A 16,747-nucleotide genomic window follows, 5' to 3' on the forward strand; every position below is an offset into this window, starting at 1 on the left:
CGTCTGGTAGTGCTCCAGTCCCAGCAACATCAAACTGTTTTAGAGACTGACAGACAGCGTCTGGTAGTGCTCCAGTTCTCCCTATCAGCAACGGAGGACTTGGAAACCACATGTGAGTAACCAAATGTATGTTCCTTTCACCCCGCCTTCTAGTGAGTTTATACAAACTGTCATCTCCTACCATTCTGATAGATTGTAGACTGTCAGAAAATGTAGTTGTAATGGTTGTGATGTTAATAATTTGGTTGTTATTCCATTGGTTACCTCGAGTCAAATGCTCCAGGGGCAGAGTGGCCCACACTCATTGAATATAGCGCTTTTAAATGTTAGTGCAATCAATGGGAAAACCTTTTACCTGGTGTTGACCTCATTACTGAGAGCAAAGTTGATTGGCTATTTCTCACTGAAACATGGCTGTCATCAGACTGTAGTGCTGCTCTTATTGAGCTTCCCCCACGGACTACAGCTTTCATACTCTATATGAAAATGTAACAAGGATAGGGGGACAGCCTCTATTTCTATTAATTCTCTCAGCTGTAAATATATTTTGTTTAGCGACTTTCGGTCTTTTGAGCATCATGCTATACTGTTTAAATATCACCTGTATAGACCACCAAAGCACTGCCCCACTTTATTTACTGATTTATCTGAACTATTGTCTATTGTCCTTGAGAACTATGATAAAATCATTGTTTAGGGTGATTTTAATATTCATGTTGACAAAGAGACTCCAAGGCCATTGAATTTATGAATCTATTGAGCTCTATGGAATTTGTTGTAAATTATTGCCGTCATTGTAAATAATAATTTGTTCTTAACTGACTTTCCTAGCTAAATAAAGGTTAAATAAAAATAAAAATATAATCCAACATGTTACTGGGCCCATGGATAAGTGAGGAAATTAATCAATTAAAGAGAGATTGCAGAAAGACAGATCACCATTAATCAGAATAATTTGAGAGTGCTCTTCTCCACCATTGATGGCCTGATAAATTCTACCCTCGCAAACCTATGTGAACTTTCCTCCAAATCTAAATGTGAGGAGATTGATGTATATTTTAGACTTGACGAGAAGTTTGATGATACAGTGCCTTCGGAAAGTATTCAGACTCCCTTGACTTTTCCCACATTTTGTTACGTTACAACCTTATTCTAAAATAGATTAAGTACAACAATTTCATCAGCAATCTACACACAATACCCAATAATGACAAAGCGAAAACAGGTTTTTAGAAATGTTTGTACATTTATTAAAAATAAAAAACAGAAATACCTTACATAAGTGTTCAGACCCTTTGCTATGACACTAAATTGAGCTCAGGTGCATCCTGTTTCCATTGATCATCCTTGAGATGTTTCTACCACTTGATTGGAGTTCACCTGGGGTAAATTCAATTGCTTGGACATGATTTGGAAAGGCACACACCTGTCTATATAAAGTCCCACAGTTGACAGTGCATGTCAGAGCAAAAACCAAGCCATGAGGGCGAAGGAATTGTTGATAGAGCTCCGAGACAGGATTGTGTTAAGCCACAGATCTGTGGAAGGGTACCAAAACATTTCTACAGCATTGAAGGTCCTCAAAAACACAGTGGCCTCCATCATTGTTAAATGGACGAAGTTTGGAATCACAAAGACTCTTCATAGAGCTGGCCGCCGGGCCAAACTGAGCAATCGGGGGAAAAGGGCCTTGGTCAGGGAGGTGTCCAAGAATCCTTATGGTCACTCTGACAGAGCTGTAGAGTTCCTCTGTCGGGATGGGAGAACCTTCCAGAAGGACATCCATCTCTGTAGCACTCCACCAATCAGTCCTTTATAGTAGAGCGGCCAGACGGAAGCAACTCCTCAGTAAAAGGCACATGACAGCCCGCTTGGAGTATGCCAAAAGGCACCTAAAGACTCTAAGACCATGAGGAACAAGATTCTCTGGTCTGATGAAACCAAGATTTAACTCTTTGCCCTGAATGCCAAGCGTCACATCTGGATGAAACATGGCACCATCCCTACGGTGGCAGGGACGGGGAGACTACAGGCAAAGATGAACGGAGCAAATTATAGAGAGATCCTTGATAAAAACTTGCTCCAGAGTGCTCAGCACCTCAGACTGGGGGCAAAGGTTCAACTTCCAACAGGACAATGACCCTAAGCACACAGCCAAGACAACGCAGGAGTGGCTTCGGGACAAGTCTCTGAATGTCCTTGAGTGGCCCAGCCGGAGCCCGGACTTGAACCCGATTGAACATCTCTAGAGAGACCTGAAAATAGCTGTGCAGCAACGCTCCCCATCCAACTTGGCAGAGCTTGAGAGAATCTGCAGAGAATAATAGGAGAAACTCCCCAAATACAGGAATGCCAAGATTGTAGCGTCATACCCAAGAAGACTCAAGGCTGTAATCACTGCCAAAGGTGCTTCAACAAAGTACTGTGTAAAGGGTCTGAATACTTATGTAAATGTGATTTCGGCATGTTATTTTTTTATATACATTTGCAAAAATGTATAAGCTGTTTTTCATTATGGGGTATTATGTGTAGATTGATGTGAAACAAAGAAAATGAAAGCAATTTTAGAATAAATCTTTAAAGTAACAAAATGTGTAAAAACTCAAGAGCTCTGAATACTTTCAGAATGCGCTGGCCTACCACGCAAAGGCACTATGAATTTAGTTTCCCTGGTTGACACAGACATGTTTAGGAAAGTGATATCACAACTTAAGCTTTCTACCTGCCTTCTCAATCCTTTCCCTACCACCTTCTTCAAAACAGTTTTTAATTGCATATCTGAAGAAGCGCAAGCTATTGTTATTCACTCCCTGTTCACAGGCACTTTCCCCACTGCACTAAAAACTGCTATGGTGACACCCCTTCTGAAGAAAAGTCATCTATATTCTTCAGCTCTTAGCAATTTTCGGCCAATATCCAACCTTCCATTCTTAAGCAAACTTCTATAGAAATTGATGTTCAAAAAGCTAAATTGTTTTTTAAGTGCCAACTGTATTTTTGAAAAATTCCAATCTGTTTTTTCATACCCAGCACAGCACAGAGACAGCCTTAGTTAAAGTGGTAAATGATCTTAGAGCCAACACAGATGCCAAACAGCTCTCTGTTCTTGTACTCTTAGATTTAAGTACTACATTCAACACTGATGACCATGATGTCCTTCTGGACAGACTGTAGAGGTGGGTTGGCCTCTCCGGTCCAGTTCTAAATGGCTTTAAGACCTATTTTACCAGTTGAGAGTTTTTTGTCACCCTTGGTGAACATAACTCAGAGACAATACATATCACGTGGCGTTCCACAATGTTTGATTTTGGATCCGGTACTGTTCAGTTTATATATGTTCACCCCACGCAGCGTTATCAGAAAGCACAGCATTGATGTTCACTACAACGCAGACGATACACAGCTTTATATTTCTGTCACCAGAGGATTTTAGCTCCATGGATAAATTATTAGACAGTATTAGTGATTTGAGTACTTGGACGGCTCACAACTTCCTCCAGCTAAATCAAGACAAGACTAAGGTATTTATTGTTGGAGCCAAAGCACAGAGAGAGAATCTAGATGCACATTTTAATTCACGGACAATAAAGATAAAACACCAGGTAAAAAACCTAGGCGTTATTTTAGATTCTGAACAGAACTTCGAATCACACATTAGGAATGTGACCAAAATAGCTTTTTTCCACCTGAGGAACATTGCCAAGGTCTGGCTGTTTCTCTCTCAGGCTGATACAGAGAGACTCATCCATGCTTTTATTACAAGCAGGATTTACTACTGTAATGCTCTTCTGTCTGATCTACTCAACAAAGCCATTGGTCAACTGCAAAACATACAGAATGCTGGAGCACGGGTACAGACCAAGACCAGACGGAGAGCACACATTACACCGGTTTCAAGGTCTCTGCACTGACTGCCTGTGAGTTTTAGAATTCATTTAAAGATTCTTCTTTTGGTTTTTAAATCAATCCACGATTGTTCACCCCAATACATGTCAGACATGCTTTTAAGTTATGTGCCCAGTAGGTCCCTCACATCCTCTGGCCCTGGCCTTTTAAAACCTCTTGACGTTACCCTAGGATAGGGGGCGCCACAGTGCATTTTGGAAAAAATTTGTGCCCATTTTCAACGGCCTACTAATCAGACTCAGAAGCTAGGATATGCATATAATTAATACCTGTGGATAGAAAACACCCTAAAGTTTCTAAAACTGTTTGAATGGTGTCTGTGAGTATAACAGAACTCATATGGCAGTCAAAACCCCGAGACAGATGGAAACAGGAAGTGGAATTCTGAATTGCGAACTCAACTTCATCACGTTGCCTATTAATCACACCGTGAGATATCGTTTATTGAGCACTTCCTATTGCTTCCACAAGATGTCGGCAGTCTTTACAAAGTGTTTTGAGCCTTCTACTGTCGAAACTCAGTGAATGAGACGCGTTGGAAATTGGTCACAGCGGGAGGGCCATCACCATTATGACGCCGGCGGCCCTGTCTACCCCCACCTTTGGAAACGTTTTGAAACACATTGAAATCGTCCCCCTCGAATCTTATTGGCTCTCTTGTTGAAACAGGCCCTGAAGATTTATGTTATACAACGTTTGACATGTTTGAACGAACCTAAATGGGAAAAAATTGCTTTTTCCGACACGGCTGTCCCGCGGCCGGCAGAGCTTTGGAATACTGCCTTCAGACGCGCTAACAACAGCAAGCTAATGGAACATAAAGGATGGACTTTTTCGACCGAAAATACATCTGTTGTGGACCTGGGAATCCCTGGAAGTGCTTTCTGATGAAGACAACTAAAGGTAAGGCATTATTGACAATATTATACAACATTAGATGTGATATGCGATTGTTCCAAGATGGCGCCGAGCTGTATTTACTAGCTCATTTTCTGAGTATCGCATCCCCTTTTATCGCTAAGTGTGATTACCCAGTAAAGTTATTTTTAAATCTGGTATGACAGGTGCTTTCAAGAGATATTCATCTATAAATCTTAGAATGACAATATTACATTTTAAACATGTTTTCGAATAGTAATTCAGTAAATTGTAGCACTGTTTCATCGGATGCTTTTGACGGGAAAATAGTTAGTCAACGTCAGACGCCGATGTAAAATGCTGTTTTCATATATAAATATGAACTTTATTGAACAAAAGAATGCATGCATTGTGTAACATGATGTCCTAGGTGTGTCATCTGATGAAGTTTGTAAAAGGTTAGTGCTGCATTTAGCTGTTTTTTGGTTATTTGTGATGCTTGTGGTTGGTCGGAAAATGGCTATGTTGCTGCTTTTTACGATGGACTCCTCTAACATAATCTAATGATTTGCTTTTCCTGTAAAACCTTTTTGAAATCGGACGACGTGGGTCGATTCAGGAGAGGTGTATGTATAAAACGAAAAAATATATATATATATATATCTTTTTTTTCTCCAAATTATTCAATTTTGTTATGCTAATAGCGATATGATTTTTCGCTGGATTTTGATCCCGCTGACGGGATGAGACGCTGAAGAGGTGTTAACTATCCCAAAGCCTAGGACCAAGAGGCATGGAGAGGCAGCCTTTAGTTAGTATGCCCCCAGCCTCTGGAATAGCCTGCCGTAGAACCTGAGGACATATTTAAAAGAGATTTTAGAACACATCTTTTTACCTTTGCTTTCCTCAGGATGCTTTTTAGTTGTTCAGTTTGTCATTCTTTTGTTTTTTTAATCTTATGTTTAACTTGTGTAGTAAATATTTCAGCTTATATTTTCCCTGTGAAGTACGTTGCATTGCATTCCATGTCTGAAATGTGCTGTGTAAATAAAGCTTGATTTGATTTGTAAGAACACATGATAGCGCTTGTACCATAGAACAATGTGGCTCTGACGCACCTTGAAGAGGAGAGATGCTACTGTGTGGTCAAACTAAAATATTTTAATTTTAACTAGGCAATTAAGAACAAGTTGTTATTTACAATGACAGCCTACCCCAGATGTCACTGGGCCAATTGTGTACCACCCTATGGGACTCCAAATCACAGCCAGATGTTATGCAGCCTGGATTTCAACCAGGTACTGTAGTGATGCCTCTTGTACTGAGATGCAGTGACTTAGACCACTGCGCCACTTGGGAGCCAACATCAAAGATGCTACTGTGTGGTCAAACTAAGACATCAGAGATGCTACTGTGTGGTCAAACTAGGACATCAGAGATGCTACTGTGTGGTCAAACTAGGACATCAGAGATGCTACTGTGTGGTCAAACTAGGACATCAGAGATGCTACTGTGTGTGGCCAAACTAGGACATCAGAGATGCTACTGTGTGTGGTCAAACTAAGTCATCAGAGATGCTACTGTTTGGTCAAACTAGGACATCAGAGATGCTACTGTGTGGTCAAACTAGGACATCAGAGATGCTACTGTGTGGTCAAACTAGGACATCAGAGATGCTACTGTGTGTGGTCAAACTAGGACATCAGAGATGCTACTGTGTGTGGTCAAACTAGGACATCAGAGATGATACTGTGTGGTCAAACTAGGACATCAGAGATGCTTCTGTGTGGTCAAACTAGGACATCAGAGATGTTACTGTGTGTGGTCAAACTAGGACATTAGAGATGCTACTGTGTGGTCAAACTAGGACATTAGGCTGGTAGGTTTTTCTCTCGGCCACAGCTGTTTATTGTGTGTGTGTGTGTGTGTGTGTGTGTGTGTGTGTGTGTGTGTGTGTGTGTGTGTGTGTGTGTGTGTGAGAGAGAGAGAGAGAGAGAGAGAGAGAGAGAGAGAGAGAGAGAGAGAGAGAGAGAATCCTACGCTGAACATGGTGAGACAGACTTGCATAAGTCACCTGTTTGACCAAACATATGGAGCATACTATATCACTACCTGCCACACTAGCATGCTGCGGTTTGCACACATGTCCATCCCTGTGAACCATGTTACAGGTGGACCATGTTACAGGTGGACCATGTTACAGGTGGACCATGTTACAGGTGGACCATGTTACAGGTGAACCATGTTACAGGTGAACCATGTTACAGGTGGACCATGTTACAGGTGGACCATGTTACAGGTGGACCATGTTACAGGTGAACCATGTTACAGGTGGACCATGTTACAGGTGGACCATGTTGGTGGTGAACCATGTTACAGGTGAACCATGTTACAGGTGAACCATGTTACAGGTGGACATTTTACAGGTGAACCATGTTACAGGTGAACCATGTTACAGGTGGACCATGTTGGTGGTGAACCATGTTACAGGTGAACAATGTTACAGGTGAGCCATGTTACAGGTGAATCATGTTACAGGTGCACCATGTTACAGGTGAACCATGTTACAGGTGAACCATGTTACAGGTAGACCATGTTACAGGTAGACCATGTTACAGGTCAACCATGTTACAGGTGGACCATGTTACAGGTGGACCATGTTACAGGTGAACCATGTTACAGGTGGACCATGTTGGTGGTGAACCATGTTACAGGTGGACCATGTTACAGGTGAACCATGTTACAGGTGAACCATGTTACAGGTGGACATTTTACAGGTGAACCATGTTACAGGTGAACCATTTTACAGGTGGACCATGTTGGTGGTGAACCATGTTACAGGTAAACAATGTTACAGGTGAGCCATGTTACAGGTGAATCATGTTACAGGTGAGCCATGTTACAGGTGAATCATGTTACAGGTGAACCATGTTACAGGTGAACCATGTTACAGGTGAACCATGTTACAGGTGAACCATGTTACAGGTAGACCATGTTACAGGTAGACCATGTTACAGGTCAACCACATTACAGGTCAACCACGTTACAGGTGAACCACGTTACAGGTGAACCACGTTACAGGTGAATCACGTTACATGTGAACCATGTTACAGGTCAAGCAAGTTACAGGTCATCCACATTACAGGTGAACCACGTTACAGGTGGACCACGTTGGTGGTGAACCATGTTACAGGTGAACCATGTTACAGGTGAACCATGTTACAGGTCAACCAAGTTACAGGTCATCCACATTACAGGTGAACCACGTTACAGGTGGACCATGTTGGTGGTGAACCATGTTACAGGTGAACCATGTTACAGGTGAACCACGTTACATGTGAACTATCATTTGTTTTTCAACAGGACAATGATCCAACACACCTCCAGGCTGTGTACGGGATATTTTACCAAGAAGGAAGGTGATGGAGTGCTGCATCAGATGACCTGGCCTCCACAATCACCCAATCTCAACCCAATTGAGATGGTTTGGGATGAGTTGGACTGCAGAGTGAAGGAAAAGCAGCCAACAAGTGCTTAGCATATGTGGGAACTCCTTCAAGACTGTTGGAAAAGGTTGAGAGAATGGTTGAGAGAATGCCAAGGCAAAGGGTGGCTACTTCGAAGAATCTCAAATATAAAATATATTTTGATTTGTTTAACACTTTTTTGGTTACTACATGAGTCCATATGTGTTATTTCATAGTATTGATGTCTTCACTGTTATTCTACAATGTGGAAATAGTAAAACATAAATAAAAACCCTTGAATGAGTAGGTGTTTCCAAACTTTTGACTGGTACTGTATGTAGATGGTAATGAATCATTCAGGAGAGGATTCTGGGTAATCCCTGCACACTGTTCCCTTTGCTTTGTCGTGAATTGGCTGTGACACTAAAACCCCATTGGACGGTAGTGTCTGTTTAATACAGGAAGAATACTTAATGCCCTGTCGCTGTGCGTTTAGCTTGATGCTAACATGGGGATGAGGGTAAGTATATTGAACTAAAGATAAGCTCAGGGCGGTAGCCACGGTAACAGGTTTTAAACACACTTAAGTGTTAAGTGCAGATTGATGTAATCAAAATGAAGTCAACTCAATTGAGATCTTACTTGTTGTGCACTCTCCATCTGCCTCACAGATGGCTGGCTGTGTGGGGGTGTGTGTGTTTGTGTTTGTGTGTGTGTGAATGTGTGTGTGTGTTTGTGTGTATTTGTGTGTGTTTGTGTGTGCGTGTTCCTGAGGGTACCTCATTGCCACCAGCAATGTTCCAATGTGAGTTAAATGTCCTGCCTTGCCTTGATGCTCCTGTGTGTAAGATAGGAGTTCTCCTCAAAGTGTAATTCTGGCCCGGTGGTTATCTCTGCCGTGTATCACCTCTCTGGCTCAGCTCCTGATAACTCTCCTGGTATACAGCTATTAGACAAAGGCCCTCACTCCTGTTAACTCTCCTGGTATACCGCTATTAGATGAAGGCCCTTACCCCTGTTAACTCTCCTGGTATACAGCTATTAGATGAAGGCCCTCCCCCCTGTTAAACCTCCTGGTAAACAGCTGTAGGATGAAGGCCCCCCCTCCCCCTGTTAAACCTCCTGGTAAACAGCTGTAGGATGAAGGCCCCCCCTCCCCCTGTTAAACCTCCTGGTAAACAGCTGTAGGATGAAGGCCCCCCTCCCCCCTGTTAACTCTCCTGGTAAACAGCTGTAGGATGAAGGCCCTCCCCCTGTTAAACCTCCTGGTAAACAGCTGTAGGATGAAGGCCCCCCCTCCCCCGTTAAACCTCCTGGTATACAGCTGTAGGATGAAGGCCCCCCCTCCCCCTGTTAAACCTCCTGGTAAACAGCTGTAGGATGAAGGCCCCCCTCCCCCCTGTTAACTCTCCTGGTATACAGCTGTAGGATGAAGGCCCCCCTCCCCCTGTTAACTCTCCTGGTAAACAGCTGTAGGATGAAGGCCCCCCTCCCCCTGTTAACTCTCCTGCTATACAGCTGTAGGATGAAGGCCCCCCCTCCCCCTGTTAAACCTCCTGGTATACAGCTGTAGGATGAAGGCCCTCACCCCTGTTAACTCTCCTGGTAAACAGCTGTAGGATGAAGGCCCCCCCTCCCCTGTTAAACCTCCTGGTATACAGCTGTAGGATGAAGGCCCCCCTCCCCCTGTTAACTCTCCTGGTAAACAGCTGTAGGATGAAGGCCCCCCTCCCCCTGTTAACTCTCCTGGTATACAGCTGTAGGATGAAGGCCCCCCTCCCCCCTGTTAACTCTCCTGGTATACAGCTGTAGGATGAAGGCCCTCACCCCTGTTAACTCTCCTGGTAAACAGCTGTAGGATGAAGGCCCCCTTTGCCCTTGTTAAAACCTCTCTAGGGTAGGTGGGACGCTACCGTCCCACCTGGCCAACATCCGGTGAATTGCAAAGCGCTAAATTGAAAATACAGAAATACTCATAATACACATTCATAAAACATACAAGTGTTATACATCGGCTTAAAGATTAACCTCTTAGGGCTAGGGGGCAGTATTTACACGGCCGGATAAAAAACGTACCCGATTTAATCTGGTTACTACTCCTACCCAGTAACTAGAATATGCATATACTTATTAGATATGGATAGAAAATACCCTAAAGTTTCTAAAACTGTTTGAATGGTGTCTGTGAGTATAACAGAACTCATATGGCAGGCAAAAACCTGAGAGATTCCTTTACTGGAAGTGGCCTGTCTGACCATTTATTGGCTTTCTTTGACATCTCTTTCCAAAACAAAGGATCTCTGCGGTAACGTGACACTTCCCACGGCTCCCATAGGCTCTCAGAGCCCGGGAAAAAGCTGAATGTCGTCATTCCAGCCCCAGGCTGAAACACATTATCGCCTTTGTCAAGTGGCCGATCAGGGGACAGTGGGCTTAGGCGCGTGCACTGGTAGCCCCCGTCTTTCTTTTTTTTCCTCTATTTACCGAAACTCAGATTCCCGGTCGGAATATTATCGCTTTTTTACGAGATAAATTGCATAAAAATTTATTTTAAACAGAGGTTGACATGCTTCGAAGTACGGTAATGGAATATTTAGAATTTTTTTGTCACGAAATGTGCCATGCTCGTAACCCTGATTTACCATTTCGGATAGTTTCTTGAACGCACGAACAAAACGCCGCTGTTTGGATATAACGATGGATTATTTGGGACCAAACCAACATTTGTTATTGAAGTAGAAGTCCTGGGAGTGCATTCTGACGAAGAACATCAAAGGTAATCAAACTTTTGTAATAGTAAATCGGATTTTGGTGAAGGCTAAACTTGCTGGGTGTCTAAATAGCTAGCCCGTGATGGCTGGGCTATGTACTTAGAATATTGCAAAATGTGCTTTCACCAAAAAGCTATTTTAAAATCAGACATATCGAGTGCATAGAGGAGTTCTGTATCTATAATTCTTAAAATAATTGTTATGCTTTTTGTGAACGTTTATCGTGAGTAATTTAGTAAATTGTTAGTAAATTCCCCGGAAGTTTGCGGGGGGTATGCTAGTTCTGAACGTCACATGCTAATGTAAAAAGCTGGTTTTTGATATAAATATGAACTTGATTGAACAAAACATGCATGTATTGTATAACATAATGTCCTAGGGTTGTCATCTGATGAAGATCATCAAAGGTTAGTGCTACATTTAGCTGTGGTTTGGGTTTATGTGACATTATATGCTAGCTTGAAAAATGGGTGTCTATTTCTGGCTGGGTACTCTGCTGACATAATCTAATGTTTTGCTTTCGTTGTAAAGCCTTTTTGAAATCGGACAGTGTGGTTAGATTAACGAGAGTCTTGTCTAAATAGCTGTAAAATAGTCATATGTTTGAGAAATTGAAGTAATAGCATTTCTAAAGCATTTGAAAATCGCGCCACAGGATTCAACTGGCTGTTACGTAGGTGGGACGATTTGGTGCCACCTAGCCCAGAGAGGTTAACTTCTTATTAATCCAACCGCGGTGTCAGATTTCAAAAAGGCTTTACGGCGAAAGCATACCATGAGATTATCTGAGGGCAGCGCCCAGCACACAAAATATTACAAACAGTTACCGGCCAAGTAGAGGAGTCACAAAAGTCAGAAATAGCGATAAAATGAATCACTTACCTTTGATGATCTTCATATGGTTGCACTCACAAGACTCCCAGTTACACAATAAATGTTTGTTTTGTTCGATAAAGTCCCTCTTTATATCCAAAAACCTCAGTTTTGTTGGCGCGTTTTGTTCCGTAATCCATTGGCTCAAAGGCAGTCACAACAGGCAGATGAAAAATCCAAATACTATCAGTAAAGTTCATAGAAACATGTCAAACGAAGTTTATAATCAATCCTCAGGTTGTTTTTAGTTATAATAATCAATAATATTTCAACCGGACAATAGCTTCGTCAATATAAAAGAAAAACAAGAAAGGTGCGGTCTAGGTCGCGCGCACCAGGTCGTGTGCACCAAACAGGTCTGGGGACTTTCCACTATCCACTCACTCAGAGTGGTCTTACTACCTCATTTTTCAGAATACAAGCCTGAAACAATTTCTAAAGACTGTTGACATCTAGTGGAAGCCATAGGAAGTGCAATTTGAGTCCTAAGTTAATGGATACTGTATTGGCATTCAATAGAAAACTACAAAAATAAAAAAAATCCCACTTCCTGGATGGATTTTTCTCTGGAAAATAGTGCCCCCTACCCTAGTGAGGTTAAATCTCCTGGTAAACAGCTGTAGGATGAAGGCCCCCCTCCCCCATGTTAAATCTCCAGATATGAAAGGGACATCCTTCCTACTGTCTCAATCAGACATGAAAAGGACATCCTTCCTACTGTCTCAACCTGATATGAAAGGGACATCCTTCCTACTGTCTCAACCTGATATGAAAGGGACATCCTTCCCACTGTCTCAGTCAGCTATGAAAGGGACATCCTTCCAACTGTCTCAGTCAGATATGAAAGGGACATCCTTCCCACTGTCTCAACCTGATATGAAAGGGACATCCTTCCTACTGTCTCAACCTGATATGAAAGGGACATCCTTCCTACTGTCTCAACCTGATATGAAAGGGACATCCTTCCTACTGTCTCAACCTGATATGAAAGGGACATCCTTCCTACTGTCTCAACCTGATATGAAAGGGACATCCTTCCTACTGTCTCAACCTGATATGAAAGGGACATCCTTCCTACTGTCTCAACCTGATATGAAAGGGACATCCTTCCTACTGTCTCAACCTGATATGAAAGGGACATCCTTCCTACTGTCTCAACCTGATATGAAAGGGACATCCTTCCCACTGTCTCAGTCAGATATGAAAGGGACATCCTTCCCACTGTCTCAATCAAACATGAAAAGGACATCCTTCCTACTGTCTCAACCTGATATGAAAGGGACATCCTTCCTACTGTCTCAACCTGATATGAAAGGGACATCCTTCCCACTGTCTCAGTCAGCTATGAAAGGGACATCCTTCCAACTGTCTCAGTCAGATATGAAAGGGACATCCTTCCCACTGTCTCAACCTGATATGAAAGGGACATCCTTCCTACTGTCTCAACCTGATATGAAAGGGACATCCTTCCTACTGTCTCAACCTGATATGAAAGGGACATCCTTCCTACTGTCTCAACCTGATATGAAAGGGACATCCTTCCTACTGTCTCAACCTGATATGAAAGGGACATCCTTCCTACTGTCTCAACCTGATATGAAAGGGACATCCTTCCTACTGTCTCAACCTGATATGAAAGGGACATCCTTCCTACTGTCTCAACCTGATATGAAAGGGACATCCTTCCTACTGTCTCAACCTGATATGAAAGGGACATCCTTCCTACTGTCTCAACCTGATATGAAAGGGACATCCTTCCCACTGTCTCAGTCAGATATGAAAGGGACATCCTTCCCACTGTCTCAGTCAGATATGAAAGGGACATCCTTCCCACTGTCTCAACCTGATATGAAAGGGACATCCTTCCCACTGTCTCAACCTGATATTAAACTGTTGGGGCTACAGGTTAGCAATGAACCCCGAGTCGGGATTGCTAACAAGGCTGGAAATTCAAAACATCAAAAATCTAATAATTTCAATTTCTCAAACCATCAACTATTTTACACAATTTAAAAGATAAACATCTCCTTAATCTAACCACATTGTTCGATTTTCAAAGAGGCTTTACGGCAAAAGCATAAAGTTAGATTATGTTAGGACAGTACATAGCCACAAAAGTACAAACATCCATTTTCAATTCAAGGTCAGGCGTCACCAAAAGCAGAAACCAGCTAGAATTATGCGCTAACCTTTGTCAATCTCCATCAGATGACACTCCTAGGACATTATGTTATACAATACATGCATTTTTTGTTCCATCAAGTTCATATTTATATCCAAAAACAGCATTTTACAGTAGCGTGAAATTCAGATTTTTTCTTCTCTGAAATGCTTCCGGTGAACATAACAAAATTACTATTCGACAACATTGGTAAATTATAATATTGTCATTCAAAGAATAATATATTATCATCTCGTAATTGCTACCGAATGGCCAGATCTCAAAATAACTTTACTGGGAAATCACATTTTGCAATAAACGGGGTGCTATGCTAAGAACAACAGGCTATGCTATACAGTTAGCATAATCTAAAATCGATAATAACATTGTAAATACCCCCTTACCTTTGATTATCTCCATCAGAAGGCAGGATCCCAGGTCCGGAAGGCATTCCAGGTCCGGAACAAATGTGGTTTCTTTTGACAAAGTTCATAATTTATGTCCAAATAACACCAAGTACTTAGCGTTCATTATGCTCCCACAAAACGTGGTTGGGGGCTGGTAAAATCACGCCGAAAAGCTAAAAAAACCTAGTAAATAATCTATTTATGTTCGTTCAAACATGTCAAATGTTGTTTAGCATTAATCTTTTGGTCCATTTTTAACGTTAAACATCAGTAATATTTTCACACAACCTATCCTATGTCTAGATAAAAAATGATGACAAACTCACGTTTCTCAGATTTATGCGCAGGCGCAAAAAAATGAAGTGATGACATGTCAACTTCCTTGGATTCTAATTTGCTCTCTGTTTATCATAGACGCTTCAAACAACTTTATAAAGATCGTTGACATCTAGTGGAAGCCGTAGGTGTTGCGAAATGATTCCTTTCTCACTATGGTATCTATAAAACAATGACACTAAATAGTACAGTCACAAAATTCAAATTTTTTTTGATCTATTTTTCACAGGTTTTTGCCTGCAATATGAGTTTTGTTATACTTACAGACACCATTCAAACTGTTTTAGAAAATTCAGAGTGTTTTCTATCCGAATGTGTTAATAATATGCATATCCTAGCTTCTGAGTTGGTGTAGGAGGCAGTTAAAAATGGGCACATATTTTTTTCAAAATGTCTCAATACTGCCCCCGAGCCCCAACAGGTTAAAGGGACATCCAACCTGCTGCATCAGGGAACAGATGGTACAGCCAAAACAAAAGCAGCAGCACAACCTGATCAATATTCTCAGTACTCTGGAGAGTGAGTCAACTCAACACATTTGATTCACATCATTATCAGTACTCTGGAGAGTCAGTCCAGTCAACACATTTGATTCACATCATTGTCAGTACTCTGGAGAGTCAGTAAAGGTCAACACATTTGATTCACATCCTTATCAGCACTCTGGAGAGTCAGTCCAGTCAACACATTTGATTCACATCATTGTCAGTACTCTGGAGAGTCAGTAAAGGTCAACACATTTGATTCACATCCTTATCAGCACTCTGGAGAGTCAGTCCAGTCAACACATTTGATTCACATCCTTATCAGTACTCTGGAGAGTCAGTCCAGTCAACACATTTGATTCACGTAATTTGTCTCTCCATGCTAGAGGAGATCATCTCTCTTTCCAGCCAATAGAAGATCAATAACATGGAGCAGAGACCCATTAAAATCACCACTGGATGACTCTGTGACACAAACAGCCTCTCAACCTGCTGATGGAGCCTCATCGGTCAGTGTGTGTGTGTGTGTGTGTGTGTGTGTGTGTGTGTGTGTGTGTGTGTGTGTGTGTGTGTGTGTGTGTGTGTGTGTGTGTGTGTGTGTGTGTGTGTGTGTGTGTGTGTGTGTGTGTGTGTGTGTGTGTGTGTGTTATTGGCACCTTGGGACAGCACCAGAGGAGGAAAGCTGTCCTTTTGATGGTGATTGTGGGGGGAGATGAAGATGCCACTGGGCCAAGCTTCACAGGGCTCAATCACTAGCTAGCACACAGCCAGGGGCGCTACAGTGTGAGGGGAGAGATAACAGGGATACGAAGGAGATTTTGGCCTCATCTCCAACAACTACAGTGCATGCTTTTTGAAGAGAGAGTAAACCTCTCCCTTCCTTTCAGTTGTGTCACATGTGGTGGTTTTGGTTCCATCAGGATGCTGGATTAGGATGAGCTATCATTTTTAAAGGGATCTAAAGTTGGTCTACCATTCAAAAGTTGGTCTACCATTCAAAATGTCCTTGTTTTTGAAAGGAAAGCACATTTTTGGTCCATTAAAACAACATAAAATTTATCAGAAATACAGTGTAGACATTGTTAATGTTGTAAATGACTACTGTAGCTGGAAACAGCAGATTTTTTATGGAATATCTACATAGGCTTACAGAGGCCCATTATCAGCAACCATCACTCCTGTGCTCCAATGGCACGTTGTGTTAGCTAATCCAAGTTTATCATTTTAAAAGGCTAATTGATCATTAGAAAACCTTTTGCAATTATGTTAGCACAGCTGAAAACTGTTGTCCTGATTAAAGAAACAATAAAACTGGCCTTCTTTAGACTAGTTGAGAATCTGGAGCATAAGCATTTGTGGGTTCGATTACAGGATCAAAATGGCCAGAAACAAAGAACTTTCTTCTGAAACTCGTCAGTCTATTCTTGTTCTGAGAAATGAAGGCTATTCCATGCGAGAAATTGCCAAGAAACTGAAGATCTCA

Source organism: Salmo salar, chromosome ssa11, assembly GCF_905237065.1.
Source record: "Salmo salar chromosome ssa11, Ssal_v3.1, whole genome shotgun sequence".
NCBI lineage: Eukaryota > Metazoa > Chordata > Actinopteri > Salmoniformes > Salmonidae > Salmo > Salmo salar.